Below are 24,476 nucleotides of genomic sequence, written 5' to 3' on the forward strand. Positions count from 1 at the left end.
TTTGTAATGGGAGGTGAAAGTGATTAGTAGATTTTCACTGCCCAGAGTGAAAAAAAAATCCAGATCATGTTTGTGTTCTGTGTATTAGGAAATGCTGTTTCCCAGGGAACCAGGAGCATCTTAATTTCAAGCACTGAGCCTCACTGGTCTGTGTTTTTAGCCGTCAGCATAGTATTCAGGTGCCTCAGGAGTGTGAATAGTCATGCTAGTTAGATGACGAATAAAGCAGCTGGTTGGTTTATTCATCTAGCTACTAGCAGCACTGTTGATACGCTGCTTACTAAGTACTAAATTTGTGTCCCATCCTATCTGGTGAAACACGGTGGGAAAGGTTCTTTGAGAGCCAGTTTCTTCACTGCTTCAGAAGTCTGATCATCAATCTGGAGAGGATAAAGCTGAGAACATTCTCAATTTTAGCCACATCCAGAGACATTTGTTGCAAATGTAAAGAAACCTATTTCAACAAACAGATTTCTCTATTTTAATGGTGTAAATCAGAAGTAGCTCTTTGACCTATGGATTGCAGCCCCAGTTCTCTTCTGCATGTAAACACCATCCCTTTAGCAATCCAAATGTATTTCTAAGTCAGAGCTCAAGCCAGCTGCAGGTCTGTGGAGGTCCAGGGATGGATGAGATGGTAGATCTGGCCTTGGCACGATGCTGAGTAAGCTGTCATCTGTGGGCCTGTCTGCTTTCAACTCCCATCAGTGCTTATTCCCCACGCCATGCACCATGTGGCCTGTAGCTGCAAACCAGTCAGCTGGGCTAGAGGCTGACTGTGGGGAGGTGTTGAGATTTTAGTGATAGCTGGTCAGATAAGGCTTGGCACCAATTTCATTGCATGCGCGTTAGCTAATGGCTGTTCCCATAGAGTGGGGGGTATTCTCAGAGAGGTCTGAGCATCCTCTGCCCTCCTCAAAACCAAGGGGTGCTCCTCAGTGCTCAGGTGGCTCTCTTCACCTTCTGGGATGGCATCACTGCAGTGAGGTCAGTAGATCTTGTATCCTGTTATCTTGCTCTGGTTTTCTGAACACATGTTTTTAATTGTGTATTGTGCAGAAAACCTAACCCTCAAAATCACAAAGCTGAGCTCTGAAAAACCCAAGTATATATCAGATCTGAAAGACGCCAAAATGCATATTCAGTGATATCTATTTTGTGTGTCTGTGGTATGTTTAAATTCTTCTGAATTCATGAACATCTGGCAGAGGGAAAGACTGAGAATCTGTAACATGTTGGTCATCAGACTGAAGACATTTATGGATCTTCTGGAAATTGCCATTGCAGTATGTCTGTTCTTTTCAGGCCCAATCTGTAGGGCCAAACCCCTTTGCTGTGGTTCATGGTGTGTAAGCTTGATTCTGTGTTTCAGTGCGTCCTGTGAGCTTCTGAAAGGTCCAAAGGAAGTCTGTGATCTCAGAGGTGGGGACTGTGCTACCAGCCAGGGGAACTGGAGGAGAGGACGACATTGCTGGTTTTCTTTGCTCACTTGGCTGCTTGGAAAGCCGTCAGAAAGTCCCCTCTTTGCTCCAGCTTCTAAGTGTGGAGTTGGAGCCTGCAGAGGCTTGTGGACCACTCTTGCGTGACTCTTAGGAGATAAAGCAGCTCTGACTAGAGACCTTCGGTTTTTCAGTGGAAGATGGATCAACTCATGGTAGTTCTAGCCCTGGAGACCTCTTGTGTGTTGAGCAGGATAGCATCAGTGTGTGGAACTTGCATGGATTTACATGCGTGAATGCTCTCCTGATTGTAGCCAAAGACAGTGGTTGCACGGTGTCAGGAAAAATGGCTTTGTGAAGTTGAGACCCTGATGTGTGTAAAGAGCTCTGATGCACTGTTAACCCAAGTAAACCCTTACATGTCTTAGTAGTGCCTGATTATTACTCAGAGCTTTTTATCAGTAGTTTTCAAAACAATTTACCAGTGAAGTAAATATTGTGATGATCATTTTGTGTATGAAGAACCATGAGCTAAACAAGTGACAGCACAGGATTAATCAGCTACTAACTAAACCTTAAAGCCAGGTTTCCTGAGTTTTAGCTACTGATTATTCCATTGCATCGTGCCACTTTTCTAACAGCTTTTTTCTTAGATTAGTCTGAGTGTGGTGTAAAAACTGGGGCTGAGGTTACTCACGTGCCTAGAAAACACCTTTATGAACAATTAGCTTGATACAAACATTTTCAATGTGTTTCCTTTCAAAATCAACTTTTAAGGCAATGTTTCCTTCCTTCCTGAATTTCGTGAATTATGCTAACCAGGCCAGTGGGGAACAAAGCTATTTTTAATTTATTTTTTTGTGTGCGCAGCAGGCATGTTAGAAGATGCTAATGTAACTTTTGCATTTACAGAGGTGCTTAAAAGTGTCCTTGCACATACAGAAAGTAATTTACAATGAAAGCAGACTTGAAGTGCTGTGATAGCTTTACTAGAGAAAGCTCTGTTTTTCTGTCTTGTTTCTTGTGGCCTGTTCTTTATGTTGCAGAATAGTTGTGTAGCTGTAGTTGTCTTCATTTGGGAAGTCAAGATGCTGGTACAAATCGGGAAGCACGGCCAGCTATCAGCTAAGGATTTCAGGTTGCTAACAGTACAATCAAAAGGACTAGTCATTTTCCATCAGAATAAAATTGGAAAATGAAAGCTCTTGCATGCTAAAACAAATGAGATTATTTTGGCAAGATGGTCGTTTGGCCCCTAGTATCAATCAATAGTGTGGCATTTTCTGAATATGCCAGGGAAGTGGTACTTAGCAGGTATACATCTCCGTGATGAGTCTGAGCCTGAACATCTGTGTGACTTGGCAGATGTGGAACATAGGAGCTTGGTCAGCTAGTGTATCTTGAGATTTTTTGGCTGAATGCTGGTAGACTCGTTTCTGGCAGGTAGGTGGTTGCTGCTGGCTATCTGATACTCCAGCCTGAAATGTTTACAGAAAGTCATGTGAAGCAGGGGCTGTGTTTGAGGGAAGACTGGGTAAAGGTTCTTGCTCTCTGCCAAAAGATGGAGGTTTCCTGTTCAAAGTAACTGTAGGAGAGTCATTTCTAAAAACGTTTGAGTGGCACTGATCAGAATTCAGTCGAGGATTTTCAAGCTCCATCGTAATGTACGCTCAGTGGGGAAGCAGGCTTTGACGTTCAAAAACGACAGCCTAAACATTTGCAGGCAGTGATATGTGATGACAGGGCTACAGTAACAATTCGATTCATGAGTAGAGAGTTACTGCAATTACAGCAGCTTCCTGCCATGCTAAGTAGTGAGGCTTTAATGGCACGTCTCATGATGAAATGTGGTCTGAGTGCAATTTAATGTTTCAAACCTGCGCAGAGATTAAGAAGACATTGGTGCTGTTGCTATTTTTATCTTATAAACTAGAGCAAACACCAGGTTGTGTGTCATGAGCATGATTTAGCAACCTGTTAGTCTTTTAATTATCTCCTTCCTAGTTAGATTGGTCTGATTATTTGGTACTTGAAATAAATGCATATTTTTAAGTTCTCAGGGCAGTAGCTTTTGGAAAAAAATCATTGCTTTCCATTTTACAGGCATTTTGTCTTTCATGCCGAAGTATGGGAACATATGGTGCTACTTCTGATGTAGCACTTGTCTAAATATCTTTGCTTGTAAAATTTTCTGCAGAGCCATATAATTTTCTCCTGTAAAAACATTCCTAATGTATTTAACTGACTTTAGAACTACAGCATGGGATTATCATGTTTTTGGCATTGTAAACTTTTACTGGATGCAGGTCAAGTAATGAAACTGTGAATCCTGAATAAGAAAGATGGAACAGTAAGTAGTTAGAAATTCAAAGAGACTAGTAAGAAATACAATAGTCATAATTGCATTAAAAAGTAAACTAGTTTATCAAAACACTTCCCAGATATTTTGAAAGGGTCAAAATAGTAATTTTATCTTTAGGGTAAACTCCTGGGCTATCACTGACAGTCAGTAGATACAGAATCCTCGAATACAATATCCAGAATACTCCAGTGGTAACTGGTTACGTGTCATGTTTTGTGTTCAGTCTAGCGAACACAATTCCTAAGTGATGGTGTTTCTTCTGCCTGAGCCATGTGAAGCTTGAGTCATGAACATGCATTAAAAAGTGTAAAATAGCAACACATTCATCTGTCTGCGATGAAGGGAAACTGAAAATGTTTCTGAGACTGAAGACTTCATCATATCTGGAAAAGTTAGAGTAGAATAACCAGAATACTTTTGTACATTGCTAGGCTGTTATGCAGTATGAGAGATGATTAGCAGGAGGCTAATTGGCCTGTTAAATAAACTTCTTTAGAAATGAACAAAAATATTTCTCTCGGGGGTACGATGCAGATCTAAAACTACTCTTCTTACATAGTGGTGGGAAAGCAGGGATCCTGATTCATCTGATCCTCCTGAAGTTAAAGTAATTTTCCAAGATTGCGATGAGCATCACCAGTATCACCTGCCACTCCAGGGAATGCTCTAAGGGGTGGGACGGGTGTCAAACTGGTGACAGGGTCTTGAGCTTCCCCTCTTGCTTCCCAGCAGCTATGTTATCCAGGAGTCAGCAGCTTCAGCGCACATAAGGATGGAACTGGGCAGACTTTGAAAGACAAGGTGCCAGAAAATATCCTAGCATATCTTCTAGGAATATGGGCAGGTTGTATTAAACCAACACCTGAAGCACCTCTTGCTATTTAGAATAAATGACACTTGCCTGTTTTAGAGTCTCGAGTACTGGGTTATAGAAATACGTGTGTGTGTGGATATGTGTGCTGTAATCTTGCTTCTTTTGAAAACAAACTGGCCGTGTTGTGTTGGAGATACTAGTCTAGCTAATGAAATAATTTAGGGTTTGATGCTGCTTTTGTTTATGCAGGTGTCTGACTTTATACACTCTCATGTTATCACTGAGTTCACAGGCTTTTAGAAACAGGTTGGGCTTTTTTTTGAATAGTGTCATGGAAATACGAGCTGGGTCTTGGAAATTTATTCTACGGGAAGGAGGCAGCAATCCCTTTTTTCCCCATAATGTTCTGATCTGAAGGACATCTTGCAACTTTTCTTTCAACAAGTTCTATTTGTCCACTGCCTGCTTTCAATAAGGCTGGTATTTGACACGGAGACTCTCAGTCCAGCTTTGAAGACAGTCAAAAAATAGCTATTGCCTTTCTCTCCCTGGAGCACTGCCTTCATTGATCCCTCCAGGGCTGAGCTCCTGCCCTCACTGAAGATGCGGTAGGAGCTGCCTCTGCAGCTTTTAGTAGCAGGGGAAGCATGTCAGGCTCCCTCTCTGCTTCACTGGAAACATTCAACCAAGTACAGAGCTCTTGACAACCCATATACCTTGTAAAACACTACAAGGGATGAAGCGTCTTCAGTCTCCAGGAGAGAAAAAGCAGCTCCAGCAGTCGTGCCTGGGGTCTGGAGCATGGAGGCAGAGAGCCCTCTTCCCCAGAGGGGTTACAGATGGAGTAGCAAGTGCACAATTGCTGGAAGCGGAAAGGAAAGAGAAGGACAAACTGAACAGGATCTCCTTTCTCCTCACTCCTGAAACTGGGTTCAGAAGCTGATTGCCATCTCTAGGGAAACGTCCCTCAGAGGGGAAGGTAGTGGTGTAGCTGTAATGGGAGAAGGCCGTGCTTGATGGAGAAGGTTTGAGTCGCACCCTAGTGAGCACAGAGGATGAAGTGGGTCAGAAGAGAACTTGGAGTTTCTGAGATCTTTTTGAGAAAAAGAAACTAGATGAGGTTAGACAGATTCAGAGTTATGTTAAGGAGTGTATACGTTGTAAAGTGAGGATGTCTGAAAAAGGGAAAACACCATAATCCAGTTGCCCAAAGTTGGATTATGGTGTAGTTGCACTGTTTTTAACAGCATTCTTGCTTCCAGAAAACTGAGGTGTAGGAGAGCAGAATTAGATTATAGGGGCAACCAGAGCTCTAGCATTTCCAAACTTGAAATGGTAGGAAATGATGTAGGTAATGACCGTTTATATATCACTTTTTTGTGGGTGATAAAAAGAATAATTGAAGAGTTTTGTTAATGACGATGCAGTTTTCTAGTCAGTCGCAGATAGTGGTTTGATATCCCACCCCCCCTTGTTCTGCTGTCAGATGAAAAATAGGAGATTTTTTATGGTATCTGCCAGCCACGGTGTAGCTGCCATCGTAGTAGGGCTGATTGTGACTGACTCACAGTGGGTGCTCAGGACTTTCACCTCTGTAGCATCTCTGAGCTCCCCATGGCTTTTGGTGTCTCGAGCACTTGAAGGTGCCTACTACAAGTTTTACCTTGGGATGGAAAGTGAAATACAGCTGCAGCTACTTTAGCAATCCTAGCAGCTAATAGTATAGAAGTGTAAATTTATTTTTACCTACCCTCTACTCTTCTACCAGAGCTTTCTGTAAAGCAGGATTCTTCCCCTGTGTATTGGAAAGCAGAAGTCTTTCATTATTAAACATTTAATTTTTTGAACAATTGCTGCCATGACATCAGTGAAAAGTCTGTGTTAGTTGATGAACTCTGCTACTAAATCTGAGCTTTCCTGTTTAAAAAGGAGAAAGCAAAATATGTTTTCTATCTGCTTTTTACTAAATTAATCGTAATTATTTGTGAAAGTCATTACTGTGAGACCTTTGATGATTATTGCTGTTGAAAAAGCAATTATATTGGAAGACCAACTAAAAGTCTAGTGTGAGATTACCAACTACAGTGCTAGTTTCTCTTTCCATTACACGGGCAGGGATGGTCTCTTGCTGCATTTTATAAACACAGATTAGACTGTCTGCAGGCAAGAACAGAGGTAATCCGTTTATTTGGATTCTCAGTTTTGCTATTAAATAGCTAAGTTCTTCTCTTTTTATAATTTGTTGCTGCAACAACATATATTCTTAAAGACTAATTTGTCAGCCATCTCCCTTCAAAGTGCAAAATCCACAGCACCTGCTTTAATCTGGTGGGATTTGACTGAAGATTCAGCGACGAAATTGGACAGATTCAGCAATGTGGCAAAAGTGTCAATAGAAGTTGAGTCCAGCAGTACAGAAGGATCTAATAAAGACTTTCAGTGGAAGATCCAGATGGCTTTCACTGCATTGCTTTTTCAGCACTGTAGAGCTGCTTAAAAGCTTAGTGATGTGGATGCAGGCATAATCAGAATGATCCATCAGGCCAGGGACAATGCATGTTACTCTGAAATAAAAAAATAGCTTAGCAGATAGGTTTGGCTGCAGTCCTCTTAATGCACTGAAGCTGCAGTTTCAACATGTATAGCCTTATATTGGGCCCTGAATTGTGGTCATTTACAAACAGCTCTCACCTAATGTGCTAAAGTGATGCAGTTGTCTTCTGTAAGCTTTTTTGTGTGTTCCTCATTTTAAGTACCAAAGCAGCATTTGCTGATTTGAGGACTCGGTCTTTTAAAGGGCAAAGTATTCTTCATTAAACTTGGCAATACAAGAAATTATGTGGTTCAGGGAGTCTGATGCACACCTAATGTACAGACCGTGTTGATAAGTAAACTTTAATTAAATCTAGGTTTGGAAACTATGCTTTGGGCATTGCCAAAGAAATGTTACGTAGATCAAAGTCATAGATTTTGTTGAGTAGAATCCTCAAAATGAAGAATGGCCTTGTTTTCTTACACATCACACACCCAGCTGGGAGTTGGGTGTGAGTACAATCTGTCTTTGTAAAACACGGTGTCATTCTCCGAGTGCTGCTTTAATGCAGCACTTATTTAATGTTTTCTATTTGGGTTATATTTTGTTGCCTTTTATACATTGGGTGCAGTGTAGTAAGAAATAGGCTTAATTTCTTTTGCATATTGGTAAAAGATGAATGCATGTGTTTTCTACCTCTGTGTAATACAGCTTGTCAGATAAACTTGGGATCATATCCAGACCTGACATAATTTTTGTAATTTCAACAGCATTGTGCCTGTTCCCACGAAGGCCAACTTCCCCCCCTACCAACACTGAGATGTATCACTGCAAATCTGCCAGTGACTAAAACGATAAGAGTCTTCTAAAATGTTTGTTTTTCCTTGATTTCTTTTTGATAGTGGGTGATATGTTACTCAGAGTGAGACAGGTATGTAAGAATTCCTCCTGCTTCCTCTTGTTAGTCCTTGTCTAGCAGCTGTTTAAATGATAGAGTGTGCTCTGATGAATATGGCAGCATGAATTTTATGGTGGTATGAAGTTCCTATAGGATCCCATGCTTTAGCACTTGGAAAAAAATCTCAGATTAACTGAATTGGGAAAGAATCTAATGATTCATTTTATGTCTGTCCACACATGGTAGCATTTATTAATTCAGGGCACCACTTGTCTCATTTTAAATAAAATAGAAAATGTTTACTCAACTGCACAAATAGGACTATCCATCTGTATACCTATTATCATATTAGATTAATTAAAGTAAAAAGCAGTGAATTAACTTCACTTACAAAGGCTGCCATGCATTGCTTGATAATCATTTAATTATATATTACATAAATAGAAGGCACCATATAACTAACATGTTAAACTACAGATTTTTGGTCAAACATTATGAGGTTTTTTTGTTTTGCTTTCAAGATTATCAAGAAGCAGCAAAATAGTCTTACAACGACAGCAGGTCTGAAAGCTTTCTTGAATGATTTGTAATGCTTAGTTTTAGCTTTATGACTATTTCTAACTATAGCCTTAAGTACCTTTAATCTCTCAGTTTGTCTAAATGGTAATTCTGATAAATTTAACATGAACCCAAGGTACTGTGGGATTGAAAACTTTCCTGGAAGGTCCCGAGAAGAGAAATGGATTTTTTTTTTTTTTTTTTTAATTGCACAGAGCTAACATGAAATTGCCTGCCTTTCTGTTTTTAAAAGTGAAACCTCTGTCTGAGGCAGAGAGAAGGGAGAGTAATCCAATGCAGGTGCCTGGAGACTGCCATCCCACTGCCAGGGTATTTGGTGAAAAGTTAAAATGTTTATCAGAGAGGATTTTTATATTTCCAATTCCATCATAAGGTCATATGTGCTTCTCGGGAAAATATATAGATGTGGGCTATATTCACACACACACACACACACCCCCCTTCCTTCCATGCAGTATATATGCTTTTGTACAAAACTCCAGGTAGGACGTGAACCTATTTGTGGGAACTTTTAAATCTGTTTCAAAAGGAGAGGTCAAGTGCAAGAAGGTACACAGTGTGATAATGGTTATGTTGTAGCTATACAAATAAGCTCAATATTTGAATATACAGGCTGTCTGCAATTCAGCACTAAGAGAGAAAGTAGAATTAATACAAGTGTTGCCAATCTATTACTGTACTGAGGGCAGGAAATTAGACCTGCTCTCTGCAATAAATTAATACTGTGACAGTCTGCGAGACATCCTTGCTGTGCGCTGGGCTATAATGCTTCAAAAGAAGAACTATATGCGAGTAGCACTCAAGCTGTTGTATCATGAACTGTGATTACATTTCTGGAGATTGGAATAATTTTTTGCCTGTTTCCTTTTGAACTTGCTTTGGTGACAGCCAAGGGCCGGCAGTGTTTGCTTGCTAAATAGATAATGGTAGACTGATAAGATGACTGTTCTCCTTGAGGAAATGCAGATTTTAGTCACTGGTATATTAAAAGTCACAATTACTGTGTATGTGATTTGGGCTGTGGTTTGGAGCTTTTTGCTCTTAAGTCAAGGAATTGCATGAATTATTTCACTGCTTTTTAGGAAAATGGAACTAGGTGGGGAAATGCGATGGAGATGGTTGTTGGAGTTGTGGAGAGATAAAAGTATAGGATTGTGCAGCCTCTGGATGAGGTTCTGCTGTGCCGCGCTATTCCTGTCATCACTTGAGGTGGGGTTAAAGTCCGTGGAAAGACTTGTGTTGACTCCTGATTCTGGCAGCTGGCCTGGGAATAGGCATATGAAGAAAGTCCTATGAGCGGGACTTAGCTAGCAGCAGTGCAGAGCGAAAGGACAGGCAAACAGCAATTTGTGGTAAGTGCAAAGCTTTATAACTCCATATAGATGAAAAAGGCCTTTCTAAATTTATCAGAGACTTTTCGTCTAAAAACTTGTTTTTCTTAATATCTCAGATTTAAAAAAGCCAAGAGTGTTACCTCGGGTATGCCATGGTAGCTCCCGGCTGTCAGCGTGATGAGCATTTCCAGTCCCAGTGCTGTGACCCTGTGTTCATCACAGTAACAGACGTGTTGAAGCGATAAGCCCAGGATCTTGAGGGTAAATTGGCAGAACTCTGTGAATTCGTTGAACCTATCTTAACATTAGATGTTCTGGTCCTTAAGTATCTTGAATGAAAAGAGCATAATATGCTTTTTCAATTACCCCCTTCTCTAAAGATGTAAAAAAGAAGAGAAATCCCTATGCAAGTATATCATAGGCTATTTCTTATCCACACGCAAGAGAGATTCGAAGTAGAATGAAGAAGATACTGAACTAGCATTGTTGGGCCTGTTTTCTCACCAAACAGCGGAGTCCTTGAAGCAAGAATAACAATTGCCAGGAGCAACAATTGACCTCACCACACTTAGGACACTGTAGGTTAGCAGATGACATGGGTACTTCCGAAGTACTGTTTCCAGCCTGTTTAACTCCAGTTTGATTTTTAAGAAAGATGGAATATCAGAAGGAGAGAGGAAGTTTATCTTGCTGCAAAGAACTGGTCACACAAGAATTCTCTTTTGATTTTATTTTCACAGGAACATATGTTTCATACTTGATAGCCATCTCTTCCCTAAATCTTTGCTTTCCCCAGTAGTTGAAGTATGAAAAATCAGTATGCGTATAGTGAAGGAAACAGGTGGGGTTGGAATAAAACCTTGACACAGTTGGCTGCACATAATACATCCTTTAGAACATAAACAGACGAGAAAATTTATTTTCTTCAAAATAAGAATGGCCAGTAAACCATGGGGAGAAGGGACAGAGGGATTTGGAAAATGCTTCAATTGCTTTAATTTCATTTTTGGTGGGAAGAAGAAATTAATTTGAATGAGAAATTGATCATACACGCTTTGATCTTCTTGTAGAGATATTGCCATTGATTTCTAGAGGAGCAGGACATAGCCCCATTGTTTGCCTGTGACTGTGCTTTTCTGTTGGTATAGACTAATTCAGTGACCCTCAAAAAAGCCCCCAAACCAAACAAAAACAACCCTCACTGCAAATGAACAAACAAAATTTACTTGACTGCATAGAGACTAAATTAGCTTTTTAATCTAGAATGTGATTGTTTTGCCAGAGCCATGGGGGCTGAGGAGAGATTTTCGTTGAACTTTGAGTCCTCAGACTAACTGCATGTTTGCTGAGTAGTTCGGTAGTTGAAATGGTTAAGTCATTTTCTAAAAATCACATAGATACATGAAGCTGAGACTTTTTGATTTATTTTGAGCTCTGAGGAATATAATGTGAAAACCTATTCAGGTTCTACTAGCTGGCCAGAGACTGCAGTCAGTTTAATAAGACACAGCTAAATTTACCATGATCAAGTGCTGCTTCATGCATGAAGTAGATGCTGTGGTCCTGTGCTGGTGATTGGTGCTTTATTACCTTCAAAACTGTAGAACCAACATGCAGAATTAATTTTCAGTGGATTATTCATGTTATCATTTGTTTGTACCCCCTGGAATCTTATACGATTGGTAAACATAATTTTTAAAACCCCCAAAACTAAAGAATAAAATCTGAGAGCTTTTAAAATTGTGCTTTCCACAATACCCCACTTTTCCCCCATTAGGTTTGTTTTACAAAGCTAATCTAGCTGCAACAGAAGTTTATAGCTCACTTTATTCTGTTTCCTTATCAAATTACTGGTCTTATTCTTTAAAGCTCTCGGGGGATTGACTTAAGCACATAGATCATCCCTCTCTGCATGGTCCTTTGTCACCCACGACAGTTTCTGGACTGATCTCCGCTGACAGGCTCAGTTTGAAACCCCAGGCAGCGGGAGACCACTCATCATGAAATGTCCGCATCAGGGCTTGCTCATCCAGGGGAATTTTCAGCTCTAAGTTATGGACCTGGTTTTACCCTCTAACTTCTGGGAAGATAACCTTTTTGTTTAGGCGTAGGATTAGCAAAACCCAGAAAACTGAGAGGAGAGTCCATCCAGCAGAAGATGGAGAGGTATGTTAGAGGCATCCTCTCCTAAAGAAAACGATCAGCTGTGGTATGGTGGTAACTCTGGAGGGTAAGCACAGTTTGGGGGTTTCTCCTGGTGCAAACAAGACTTGGAATTGACTATGGCACCATGGGGATTTGAAAATGTCCGTGCTGCTTCCTGAGTGTGTTCCTTAAACTCAGAGCTACATAAATGTATACAGCTAGCCTGTTCTGGAAGTCTCATTTTGGTAATCTCGACTGTATAAAATGAGCTGATGACACGCGTTGGGCCCTGTAGGTGAGCAGTGTGGGTTAGACAGTCGTGCCGCAGTGAAGAGCAGCTCAGCAGCTGAACAACTCGGCAGCAGCAGCCTTCAGGGTTGTACCTGTCTACTGGTGGAAGCATCAGTGTCAGCCACACTTCATACATCCATGGAGTTAGGCAACATAGAATATATGCTCTGACAGTCTCAGTAACACCCAAATGTTGGACTTAGGTGAAATTTTTCAGTTGCTTGGTGGTTTTGGTCCTTGCCCTGCAGAGATGAGGTGAGCCAATGACTCTGCTTTGTTCAGAGGTTGATTCATAATCCTCCTTTATACACAGGCTCTTGTGCAGTTCCAGAGTGACAGAAGGGCTCAGCAGTGTCTTAGCTAACAAAAGCAAAGACTCAGTGTTTTCTTTAATTCTTTATTTATTTCAGAAGAAAAGAAGCTGTACTTGCGCAAGCAAGGCTCTTCTCAGCATTTGTAAGCTGAGCAGGGTCAGTCTGGGTCATTACCTGGATTTTTAACCTCTGGAAAGAACACAGGTATGTTAGGGATGGAAAAACCATTATCTTTTGAGTCAGTCATAAATACTGTGAGGGTAAAGGTTGAAATATTAAGCTGAGATTCTTTCTACTTGTTATTTGAAGTCCCAAAGACCAAGAGCTTTAAAGTTTTTCCAAGGCTCTCTGCAAACATCGGTGGTGGAATGTATTATCATTCAGTTCTTGTCAGAAACTGCTGTACAGTGCTGCGATGTGCTTAAGCAAACACAGCCCTGTATGCCCGTCTGCTTCGAGTCCCAAAGCGGATTCACTTTCTTTTCTCTCATCACAGTACCTATTTATTCCCTTTATCACAACCCTCTTTTGTCTTATATCATCTTTGTCCCTCATCCCCACCACTCCTCAGAGTTACATTTTTTGGAAGATAAAATAGATTTAAGTATAAGCAAAAATGCCTGCTGAGGATGGAAGTGGTCCAGGACTAAGCCAAGAAGAGATCATTTCCATTCTGGGGAAAAACTCCCTTCTCTGACCTGTTTTCTTTCTTGGAAATGCTGCTGCCCTTCTGTTTCCCTACACATCTTCAGAAAACTCAGTGCTAAAGAATTTTACAATATATAAGCCAGATTTCTGCCTTTCATGGCTGGTAAAATAAATAACTTATCAGGCGACTCTGCAATCCCCCATACTCTGATAATGTGAGAACAACTGCAGTGCCCTCTGACTCTGAGCTGCTCACAACGGATTGCTATCTATCACAGATACCGAGCCCTGCAGTGCAACAGACCAGTGAGTGTTCTGTTTGGTAAAAATCAGTCGTGGTTATTCTTTCTACACCTCCCTGTTTTATTATCTGTCATCTTGGATTTGTCAGAATGATCAGTATTTGGACTTTTAAACTTACATCTGGCTTGACTGTGGGATGAACAGCTGTAGATACAAAAGAGACAGTTTCCTTAAAGGGCTGTTGGCATCTCAGTCTTCACCCTCGGAAAAATTGTAAAAAGTGAATGAATGTTGATGTTGCGGTAGACGTGGTTTTGTTTTGAAGGACTAAGCTTTATGCTCAGTGCAGTCATAAAACAATGATTTCAAATTATTGACTTCTGGAATGTGAAGTCATCAAACTTCTGTTATGGAAAAATCTTTTTGTATTAGAGAAATGTATCTTAGGTCAAAAATGGTTTTATTTGTCTTCAGCAGCCAAACCTCTGTGGGCTCTTGAGCAGCTCTCAGAAATGATCCTAACTTGGCTGTACTGGTACTGTACGGTACTGTCTGAACATAGCAGAACAAACTTGGCCAAATCTGAGATCTGTTTGCTGTTCCCCTTGGTATGGGCTTCACACATCTCCTGTAGGTATTTTCTGCCTTATCATGCAGGATGCTCAAGGCATGAACTCTTTCAGAACCATTCAGCCTTAGTTTTGCTCTCCATGGTAGAATACGGTTTACTGTTTTCTTATGCAAATACTACTTCAGTTTCTCTTCTGTCTCTCTGGTGTACTCCTCACTGTCTTTACAACATAAGTAATAATAATAATTAAAGGTTTTAGTATTTATTATTATGAATAATAAGGGAAACTTTGCGTAATTCTGAATCTCATCATAAGTTTAAAATACCCTATGGCTGCTAACAGAAGAGACATAGAATTTGTTACTATCCTTTAGACAGGATCCTATGATCACTCTATCAAAGTCTAGATGGGTGATGATCAAACTAGCTCTCTCTTGCAGGAAGTGTTAGATGTGACAGATTGAACAGATGGCAGGTTGGGCTTAATTTTTATATAAGGCAAGAAAGATGCTGTGTATTGCAATGCTGGTAAAAGTGTCCCTTCTTTGGACATTTTAGTAAAGCAAAAATGGTTCTGCAGGGCACGTGGGTAGAAAAAGGGGTAAAAAAATCTTTGGTCAAGAGCAGCATATGCATCAAAACTGTTACTTTGGGGGATATAAATAATTAGTAGAATTAAAACTTCTGAAAAGCTAAGAGTGTTGTCAGACAGCAAGGAATCGGAGATGATCTTGAAACAGGATAAAACTCTGGAACAGAAAGCAATGAAGGCCTAATAGCCTGGTCTTTAAGAGAGAGCGGGGAACTAGAGCCATGCATTGGATCAGATGAAGTGGTGTATTTCCAAAAGGCACAGGTATTACTCCAGCTTCTGGTTCTGGCAGTTCAGACAACTTGAGCATTATGCTTCTACTTTGTGATCTCGATTAATTTCTCTCTCTTAGATACTTGCAGAAGCTTTATGCTTGCATCCCAAGGCAGAATTTGCATTTGATGTCTACCTGAGGATATATTGCACTTTGTATCACTTGTCCACTTTGCACTATATACTTCACTTTAGCTTTTCCCCATTGAATGACAAAGGAACAGCAAAAATGTAGTAAACAAGGAATGAATATGTCTCGTATGGGAAATCCAAAACAAATTGGGAACAACTCCATTAGTCTGGGTGAAGTCACGTTACTCCTGCACCCGCCGAGGCTGACACACGCTCTAGCGAAAGTTCTGGTTATTAATCTGGAAGCAAATAGAGCTTTTGTACATGAAGTGCCCCAAAATGTTTGCCTGACTAATGAGTAAGACAATTAATTTGATGGAGCAGTGGGGTTTTTTGTTTGTTCGGGTGTTTTGTGGTGTTTTTTTTCCTTGCATATTCTTTTCCTTAGAGAAACCAAAATAAAATCCTTTCCCAGAGCTAAGGTTTCCTGGGTAGGCAGCATCAGCAGGAATCATAAAAGCCTTGGAAGGGCAGAAGGATGGTGAAGAAGTGCAGGATGCAGTTTATAGGCAGTATTCCTTACACATAATTCAACGAGAGGTGAAAACGATGAGCAGTTTTGGTGTCAAGTTCTGAAGATACTGTAATAGAGTCAAGAAAAGGGAGAAAGTTAGGAAGCCATGGGATGTGCTGAAGGTGACTTTTGTCTAGGTAGACGACATAAGTAGTAGCTGTTTTGAAGGTAAATAGAGGTTGCAGAACACCAGAACTTTAATCTGCTGGTTGAAATTCATATCAGGGCTGCTTTGAGTTATGCTGAATGTGCAGGACCTGGAAACACGTCCTGTGTCAGAGTGTAGAAGATCAGTGTTCTCTCCAAGAGTCAGATCCTCATGCGGAGTACCGGTCTGCGGGGATTACTCAGGGAAAGACATTCCGTCACAGTAACTCAGTAATTGCTGCAACGTCAGATGCTGAATGCCACAGTCTGATACTAAGCTTTAGTGATGGTTTGGATGTCATGTCAGAAGGGATAGATCACAAGGAAAGTGGCCGGGAATATGTTGCAGTGCAAGTAGTCTTGGTGCTGATACTATTTTTGGAATTTTCTCACTTGCCTAAGCAGTATCTTGATGAAATCAAGAAAGACTGAATATGTTTAAGGTTTTGGAGTGGAAAGGGAATAATGATGATGCTTTTCTCGAGGCCAGTTCTTATCTCACAGCCATTTCTTCACTTCTCCTTTCTCCGATAAGAGGTTGGTCTGATTACAGGAGCTAGTTTAATCTTACTTAGTAATAGCCGGAAAACAGTTTTTTGTTTACTGACTTATACATCTTAATGCATCTTGCTGTTTTCACTTTCTTTTTCTTTTCTTCCCAGAATAGTTTTAACAAATGCAAAGACACTGTAATGAGGAGGGAAGAAAATGACTCCTGACTAAAGACCTGTGAAAACTAAATCTCTTGTTTCCTTTAGCAGTGGTAAGAGAAGGACCTTGTGAACTTGACTCCATCCAACCAGCCCCCTGCAGCCATAGGGAATGGGTACCAGTTTGTGTTGTGATCCAAATTAACAAATAAAAGCTTAAAATTTTAAGGGGTGAGATGCTAAATCCTTAGCTAATGTAAGGTGGTGTAGTGCAACAGACTTCTGACTGATTGGGAATTTGGCTTAGATTTCCAGATCTTTAAGCCATTTCATACATTACATCAAATAATGACGGCTATTCTGAAAGCTGCAAAGATTTGGATGGTGGCCATCCCAGTGATACATAAGTTTTCCTTTTACATCTTCCTTCCATACCCTGACTTTACTGTTTAATAAAATAGTTTTAACTGGTAAGCTCAGCCAGTATATTTTATGTAATTATCATACAGGCTTCACTAAAGCTGTGTTATACACAGTAGATGGGGTTACAAGGTGAGGTATTATGTATCCATAATTATTCTGTCACTGTAGTCAAAAGCATAGCTGCTTTAAACTCCATCTGAAAGCAGACCAGTGTTGAACTTCTTTTAAGGAATCCCATGTACCTAACATGGATCTTGTTACATTTCCAATGCTTTTTTTTTTTTAACCACTTCATTCCATTACTGTGGCACCTGGTGTGCATAGTTGACCCCAAACTCTTGCTTTTCTGCCACCTCTATAGAAGCCATGCAAAAAGTGTAGTTTTGTGGGTGTGTCAATAGTGCTCTGGCTTTGAACACACCCTCTTTAATACACTGACAGTTTAGGCAGGGCCATGTGTGTATTTTATAGTCTGATGCACAAGGAAGGCATGGTAGCAAATCCAAAGGTGACTGATGCTGCAGCAGAACTTTAAAAATGAAATGGATTTAACTATGGGATAGTTTTCTGGGTCTGACCATTCAGCTTTGGGGTTCAAAGCTAAGGAAATCAAGCTCCATACTATACTTCATAGGCTCTTTTGTTTATAAGCAAGCAGCTCAGCTGGGATCTTTTTAGCCTGACTTGAAATTCTAGCTTGATGGTTCTCTGATAAATAGTCTGTCTCCTGGCATTTTCTGAAGCTTTAGGAAGAAATGCAAGCTGCATGTAAAGTTGCAGGAAGAATAAACTGTATTTTATTACAGGGATTTTTATCAGCTGCTATTTTTATTGCACTTATATGTTAACACTGTTAATTTTCAGTTTTGCTCCTTAAAGATTTAAAACTACAGTTTACTAAAAGGTAACAGATTTTTCAGTATTTCCTGGGAATGATAAAGGAAAATTTTGGGAAGAAGCATCAATACTGGGTTAAAATAAAATTTTTATTTAGCGTTTTACTGCTAGCAGCCTAGGAGTGTTGCTTGTATTTGAGCCTCTCTCTCAGCTGCAGCTCGAGCTTCATAGGGGTCTGGATCAGAAGACCAGTTATCCGTTAACTTCAAAACAAGTGAGGGCATGATGCAGATGCCATAGTGGAGTTAAACAGCAGGACCCATCTCTTACTTAAAACAGCATCTGTATTACTCTGCATTTGATTTGCACGTGAAAGTATGTCTAACAGGTATGGGTCCATGAACTGTTATATACCCTTGCTGGCGGGATAATCCTTACTCTCCTTTTGGAACATTTTAGGTTAAAGAAAAGTAGGTGAATACCTTCATATCTATATAGACTAAATCATCTTTCCTTTGATTTCAACATTTTACGTTTTGCTATTCACTAATGTAAGGCTGGCCTGTGAACTGTGAGAGCAGGTCTCCCAGCTGGCATCTGTTCCTTGGGGTCACTGGCTCTTGCTATACCAGTGCAGGAGCAGTCAGGGATGTAAATACCTCCAAATTCACACAGAAAATGCTTGTTGCTGTTGTCGAAGTGTTGACCTCGCAGGTGAATGAGAGCTGCTTTTGGTTCCTGGCTGGCCTGCGCTCCTGGAGATTAGTTGCGTTTTGTGAACTTGACTGTGAAACGCCAGAAGGCATTGGCATTCCAGCTGAGGAGGAATACTGCTCCTCGCCTGGACCCGACCACAGGCTGCCACCTGAAAATCAGGTATTTATAGTGTATACACCCGTGCAGAAAGTGCTGCTGTTGTATTTGGGACACTTCGGAGCTATATTTAACACTGTTACCTCTAGTTAGAAACCTTACCTTTTGCTTGTTAATTTTCTTAGCTTGCTCTAAGCTCATGCCACATGTCACTTTTCTGCCTCTAGACGATTACTGCTACGTGTGTGTAGGTTCCTAAACAAGAAGAATAAAAGGACTTTGAGGCAAGTGATGAGATTAAATTGACACAATATAGGACTGGAACTGAGAGTACTAGAGTACTGCTATGCCTTCAAGTGCCCTTTTACCAAGTAAGAAAACTGTCTTTAAGTAAATGGTTGGGACACAAAGAGAGAGTGACATTTGAAAGAGAACAAAGGGAGCATCTGCAGAATTCACAACCAAGATGTGAGTGAGTACAGGAAGTAAATCCCACTTAGAGTAGCAATTGAACAAAGATTTTTCTCCAGAGGAGGTCTCAAATATTTGTCCTTCCGTCACTTTTTCAGAAAAAGATTCAAATGTCTTTGGGAGTAAAACCCCATTGTGGATAGTGTTTGCTTAATATGTGAGTCATGCCTGGAATAACAAACTTACTCAAAATACGTTCCATAGCAAAAGAAACGTATTCAAGACCAGCTTACTTGAATATAATAAATTTTTCCAGTTCCACTAGAATTTGATGTAAAGTCATCACTGTATCGACCTAAACATTTAAAAAAAAGATACTCTGTCTTGTTACCTGTCTTGCTAGTGCTAGCAACCCTCTTCCATTTTTATATAATTCTTTCCTTGGTAGGATGAGTCATTTCCTGTTACTTGGATTTGTGAGGATAAAGAGCGCAAGGGCCAGTTTGTGGGCCCAGTATGACCAGTGTACTGTCCAGCTAGGGTAACTTAAGTAGGGATATGAAATAACTAAGACACTTTTCCCAGTGCTAAAATGATGACGTCGGTACTGGTATTGAACCTGGGCAGTACAGCTGAAAGGAGGTCCTGGGCTCGTGCAGCATTGCTTAGAGAAAGCAAAGATGGTGCTATGTTACATGGGCTTGTGAACGCTTCAGAGAACATGCTGTTGCATGTGTGTTTTGTATAAGCTTTGTTGTAAATAATAAGTGAAGTTCTGGTCATCTCAGGGACAAAAAAAGAATTAATTGGTGAAGGACAATAGGAAAAGTCTTTTTAATCTCTCAGGAGAATAGGAGGAGAAAAATTGAAAATATGTAAACCATGAGTAACTGCGGAAGACAGATAGAAGCTTTATTTTACTTCTGGAAAATGTAGGAGATACTCTTTGAAATACAATAGCAGGAAATTCAAAATCAATGAAAGAAACAAACATGTTGTTTAAATATATAAACAAAATTTACAACCAAAAGAGGTGCTTGATACTTAAAAGGTATTTAGAACTGAAAAAAGACTGAAATGTGGATATTGGGAATGTTCTGGATCGTTGTAATTGTCTGGAACAAACTGTGTTCCACAATAATTACACTTCAAGCTTCTGTTTACTCCTGTCTACTGAAGAACAGGCTATGTTCCCTACTAAAAGGGACAAATTAACCTGTGTCAGCCTGCGGTGGGGTGTTTGCCTGTTGGTCTGCAGCATCTTGAACTAATCGCTGAGAAACTAGTCTGGCTTCAGATCAGTATGGCAATTCCTGTGCTGCTGAAACACCAAGTTGATTTGTCCACTTAAAGGCTGTATTTACCCCCTTATGCTGAAGCTTCATGTCATATTTTAGTCCTATTCCATCAATTGTTTGCATTACTTGTTTTATGCATACCTCAGTGCACAGAGATGTGATCATTTGGTGGGGAACCTTCTGTGAAGAGTTTGCCTGTATTTGCAGTATAGATACAGCTAGCATGCATTGTTTGGCTTGTGTTCCAAGTGAGCCCATCCTGAGGATGCTGTGATTTGAAGTCTGTGAGAATTAAATACTGTAGCTTATTTTAGTGTCAGTGGATGGTTGTAATTAAGGGAAGTTGCAAGTAGAAGCTTTGTTTAGACTGTGTGTGCAGAAATAACCATACGGGTTGAATTCTAAAGATCTACATGCATTTTGATATGAAAGTTGGCTGAACAGTTAGGAGAGAGGCTGAATAGACATAAACATGAAACAAGGTTGAGGGAGAAGCTCTCTAGGAGTATCTGCAAATAAGAGAAAAGGCAACACTTACTATGTGTTCAGCAGGATCAAGTAGGACAGAAGCCGCAGGACCGAAGAGGAAGAGGTGCACAGTACAAGAGGGGTTTGGTTTGGGGTTTTACCCGCTCCCTCCCCTCAGTTCTGTACACCAGCGAGGTGATGGGGAGCATTCCGCACTGGTGCGTGCCTGGCAGCTCCCCTCTATAGCTTGTCCTGTTTTTACAAAAGGCAGGGCTTTTTCTAGGATTCTGCCTGGCACCAGGTGTGAAAAGGTCAAAACATCACCATTTGGAGTCGAAAGGTGTGATAACTTCAAGTTACATCATCTGGAGCTGTGCCCTCTGCTATCCTGGCCCTCTTTTTCTGCTGCAGTCACGACTTATTCTGGGTCAAGCCTTAAGAGCAACTCCCAAATCTGTTCAAGAACAAAGACTAAGTAAGTTGGTTTGTACTTTCATCTGCTGCAGCAGATGTTGGCTGCTGCCCTTCTGCTGCTTTGTCTCTTGGCCCTCCTTGCTCTATCTTACATTGGCCTTGTAGGTTCGCTGGGCTGGATTGCAGCAGCATCCCCGATGTGTCTAAGCAGTGTGAAAACACAAAGGAATATTGTCCTTTCCACAAAGACTACATACATTAGAAAAACAGTAAGAGAAGAAAGGAATGCAAAGAGTGCTACCAGGCAGCTATAATGATCAGTGGGGTGATAAATAGATTGTTTATTGTTTATATGTTTTCATATATTTTTCTCTACATTCTGTATGCATGACTAAAGAGACTAAGTTCCCTTCCTTTTTTCATTAATTCACCCACTCATCTTCCACTCCCCTAGCTGCTTACCAGCTTTGGTTTATTTTATTTACCTTAAAGTGCATAAATTCAAATGAAAAATTAAATAAAAAGGGACTAAGTAAATGATTTTGACTTGCAGTTGCTTGTAGGATACAGAATGGAGTCATTTGAAGGAACTGAAATTCTTGAATAGAAACAAGTGAAAGGTTGGTGTTCGCTTGCATTTGTCATTTTGCTAGAAGTGTAACAAACCCCAGGTAACAGACTGGGATGTTTTTGTTCTCAGATGATAAAGTCTGCATGGAAAGTACTGTTCAATTCTTCTAAATTACAGAACTGCCAAATTATAAACAGACTCAGTGGAACACAAGAAGTCCTTATGAATTTTATCTCTTCCATTTTATGATGCACAATATCCTGCCCTTTATTAAGCTACTGAAGGGACTGACAGTGAGAATCCAGAAGTCTGTTACTGTTCCCAGCGGCCTACTCCATCCCTCATTTATCCGACTTCTCATTTTTACTAAAACTAGTATCTCTCTTCTAGAAATGATGTCATGCTGTCAGGCACGCACACACGCAGACGCCTGCAGGTAGGTGTGGTAGCTTCTCTGGGCTCACAGTGGATACACAAAGTGCGGCCCCTTTGCTGCCCTTTGAGGGATATGGTGAAAACCGTATTTCTGTGTAGCATGAGAGTTGTTTCCTGTTTCTGCCTATGAGCTCATGTACATGAGGTAAATCTCATCTAGGACTTCACTGTGGGAGAGTTCACGGAGGCCCTGGAAAGATGAGCAGTGCTTTGGGATAGATTCTAGGTCACAGGGTTTTTTAAATTTTATTTTATTTTACTACTTAAGTTATAAATTTAGAAACTCATTAAAGCTTTGTCCTTATGGATTAGACATACTTAAAACAACTACAGGATTTTCTCTGAAGGATATGGTGGAATTTGTTGACAAGATTAAGGACAGGCGAAGGGTGTCATCCAAAGCCCACAAAAGTCAATGAGGAGTTTCACTGACTGTTAAGGGCTTTGGATCTGGCTGTCAGAATTTTACAGGGGGGGGGAAAAAAAGCTTATTTTACTTCTTGGATAAGTAATAATTCATGACTACTTCCTAATAGAAACCATGGGCATTGATTTCCCATAGATTTATGTGTGGTGGTTTATAAGACTAATTTTTATAAATGGTCTCTGTTTGCAGATGTAAGCAATCTCTTACTGCATTGTCTGTACAACTACCATTAAGTAAATGGTTGTTATTAGCAGGTACTGTTGTAAGCTTCATTTTGTTTAAGCATTTTTTTTTAAATCCAAGTATCTGTAAAATTGCAAAATGGGAAAAAAAAGTCCCTATCTAAGAGTTCAGATGACTGAGAAATTGAGAAGATTGCTTTAGAAGGCATCTTAAAAAGATGGACACAGCTCTACAGTTTTGACTATGTAATTCTAAATCCTATTAATTCTAAATATAATTGCACGAAGAGAAAAGGAAGATCAGGGAGAAATATAACTGCATGGAATAAATGGGTCTCTTAAATACATACATATTCTGCATTGCACTTACTTGCCCTGTAACCTTATTTTTAGTCTTACCTCAGGTAATAGATGTCTCTTGAGCAGTTTCTTTTTAGAGTAACACCTTTGCCAAGGGAATGTGAAAATTCTAATCTTGAAGCCCTATTTCTGGAGGTTTATAACTCAAACATTGAAACATTTACTCTCAGGTGAAATCTGCTGTGTGAGGTCTCTGGTGTCCTGGCAGGGAAGTTTTTGCTATTCTATTAACTGCTCTTTGGGTTGTATGAACTCCTCAGAGGTGGCTTTTCTGAATTCATCTTCCTGTAGGACGGCAGTAGGGGAGGGTGACAGAATGGCGTACCAGGGATACTGTTGCTTCTCAGGCTTCTCACTGTTCAGAGTTCAGCTGAGAACGCAGTTACAGGTGGGAAATGCTGACTGCTGGGCTCAGTGTTCTGCTCTGAAGAATAATTGCAGAAATGCAACGATGTCTGTCCAGCTTGTGCACTTTAAAGCTATGGCCAATTTCCAATGTCATGCCTTCCCCACTATATTTTGTAACGTAGCCTGTTGTCAGGATTTGCAGCAGACAGCAGTTGCTGGGAGCTATTGCACCTGAATAACTCGCACTCAGTAAGTGTGTTGCAGCATTTTAAGTGCCCCTGATTTACCTAATACCTTTGTAGAACCTCATACAAGAAATTATGTTAGTGATAATTATTTATTAAATTCTTTTAAGTGTTACTTTTGCCTGAAGAGCAAGGAAGTTCTGTTACTTCTGTGTGAATTGCAGCTGCTGATTTCTGCTCTTTTGAGTGCTGGAAGGGTTCAGGAACCTGACAGAGGCTGCTCTTCTCACCAGTGCTTCTTTTGGACATATGTTACAGCATCTAACTTGTTGGATGTACCTAAATATCTAGGTACTGAGGATTATATGCGGTAGTGATTGGATGGGGGATACTTTTGAAATAAACTGGGATTTCTTGAGGATATGGGCTTTGTCCTGGGAGATGTAATACACGACTAAACCTTTGTACTCTTAAAGCCAACTTTGAACGTACGTGCAGAATCAGGTCCCGAGTAAAATGAGCTCAGCATGAATAAAGTTAGCAGATGTGGTCCGTCCTTATGTTTAACAAAACAGCTACTTTAAGTTGCCCTTAAGAAAACTGGATATGTGGTAGTTACTGCTGTAAACACATTATAAACATTTACTTATTATAAACTGTTTTGTGAAAGTAAGAATTCTTTCCTGCAAGTACTTTATTGTTTACTACACTTTCAGTTAAGGGTTTTAAAACATGTATTTGATGCTATTTTCATGAAACTTATTATTTATTTAAGCTATCTATTAATCTCTTCTTAATTATTCATGTCATTTAAATTTTACATGT

The 24,476-nt window shown here is 40.2% G+C and overlaps 1 protein-coding gene across 3 annotated transcripts in view; it reads left to right on the forward strand.

Annotated features, from left to right (window-relative positions):
- The window catches only part of CCDC85A (coiled-coil domain containing 85A), an 80,906-nt gene that overhangs the window by 15,020 nt on the left and 41,410 nt on the right, over window positions 1-24,476 (forward strand). The gene's annotated exons all lie outside the window — the stretch shown is intronic.

Source organism: Strix aluco, chromosome 3 (assembly GCF_031877795.1).
Source record: "Strix aluco isolate bStrAlu1 chromosome 3, bStrAlu1.hap1, whole genome shotgun sequence".
Taxonomy (NCBI): Eukaryota; Metazoa; Chordata; class Aves; order Strigiformes; family Strigidae; genus Strix; species Strix aluco.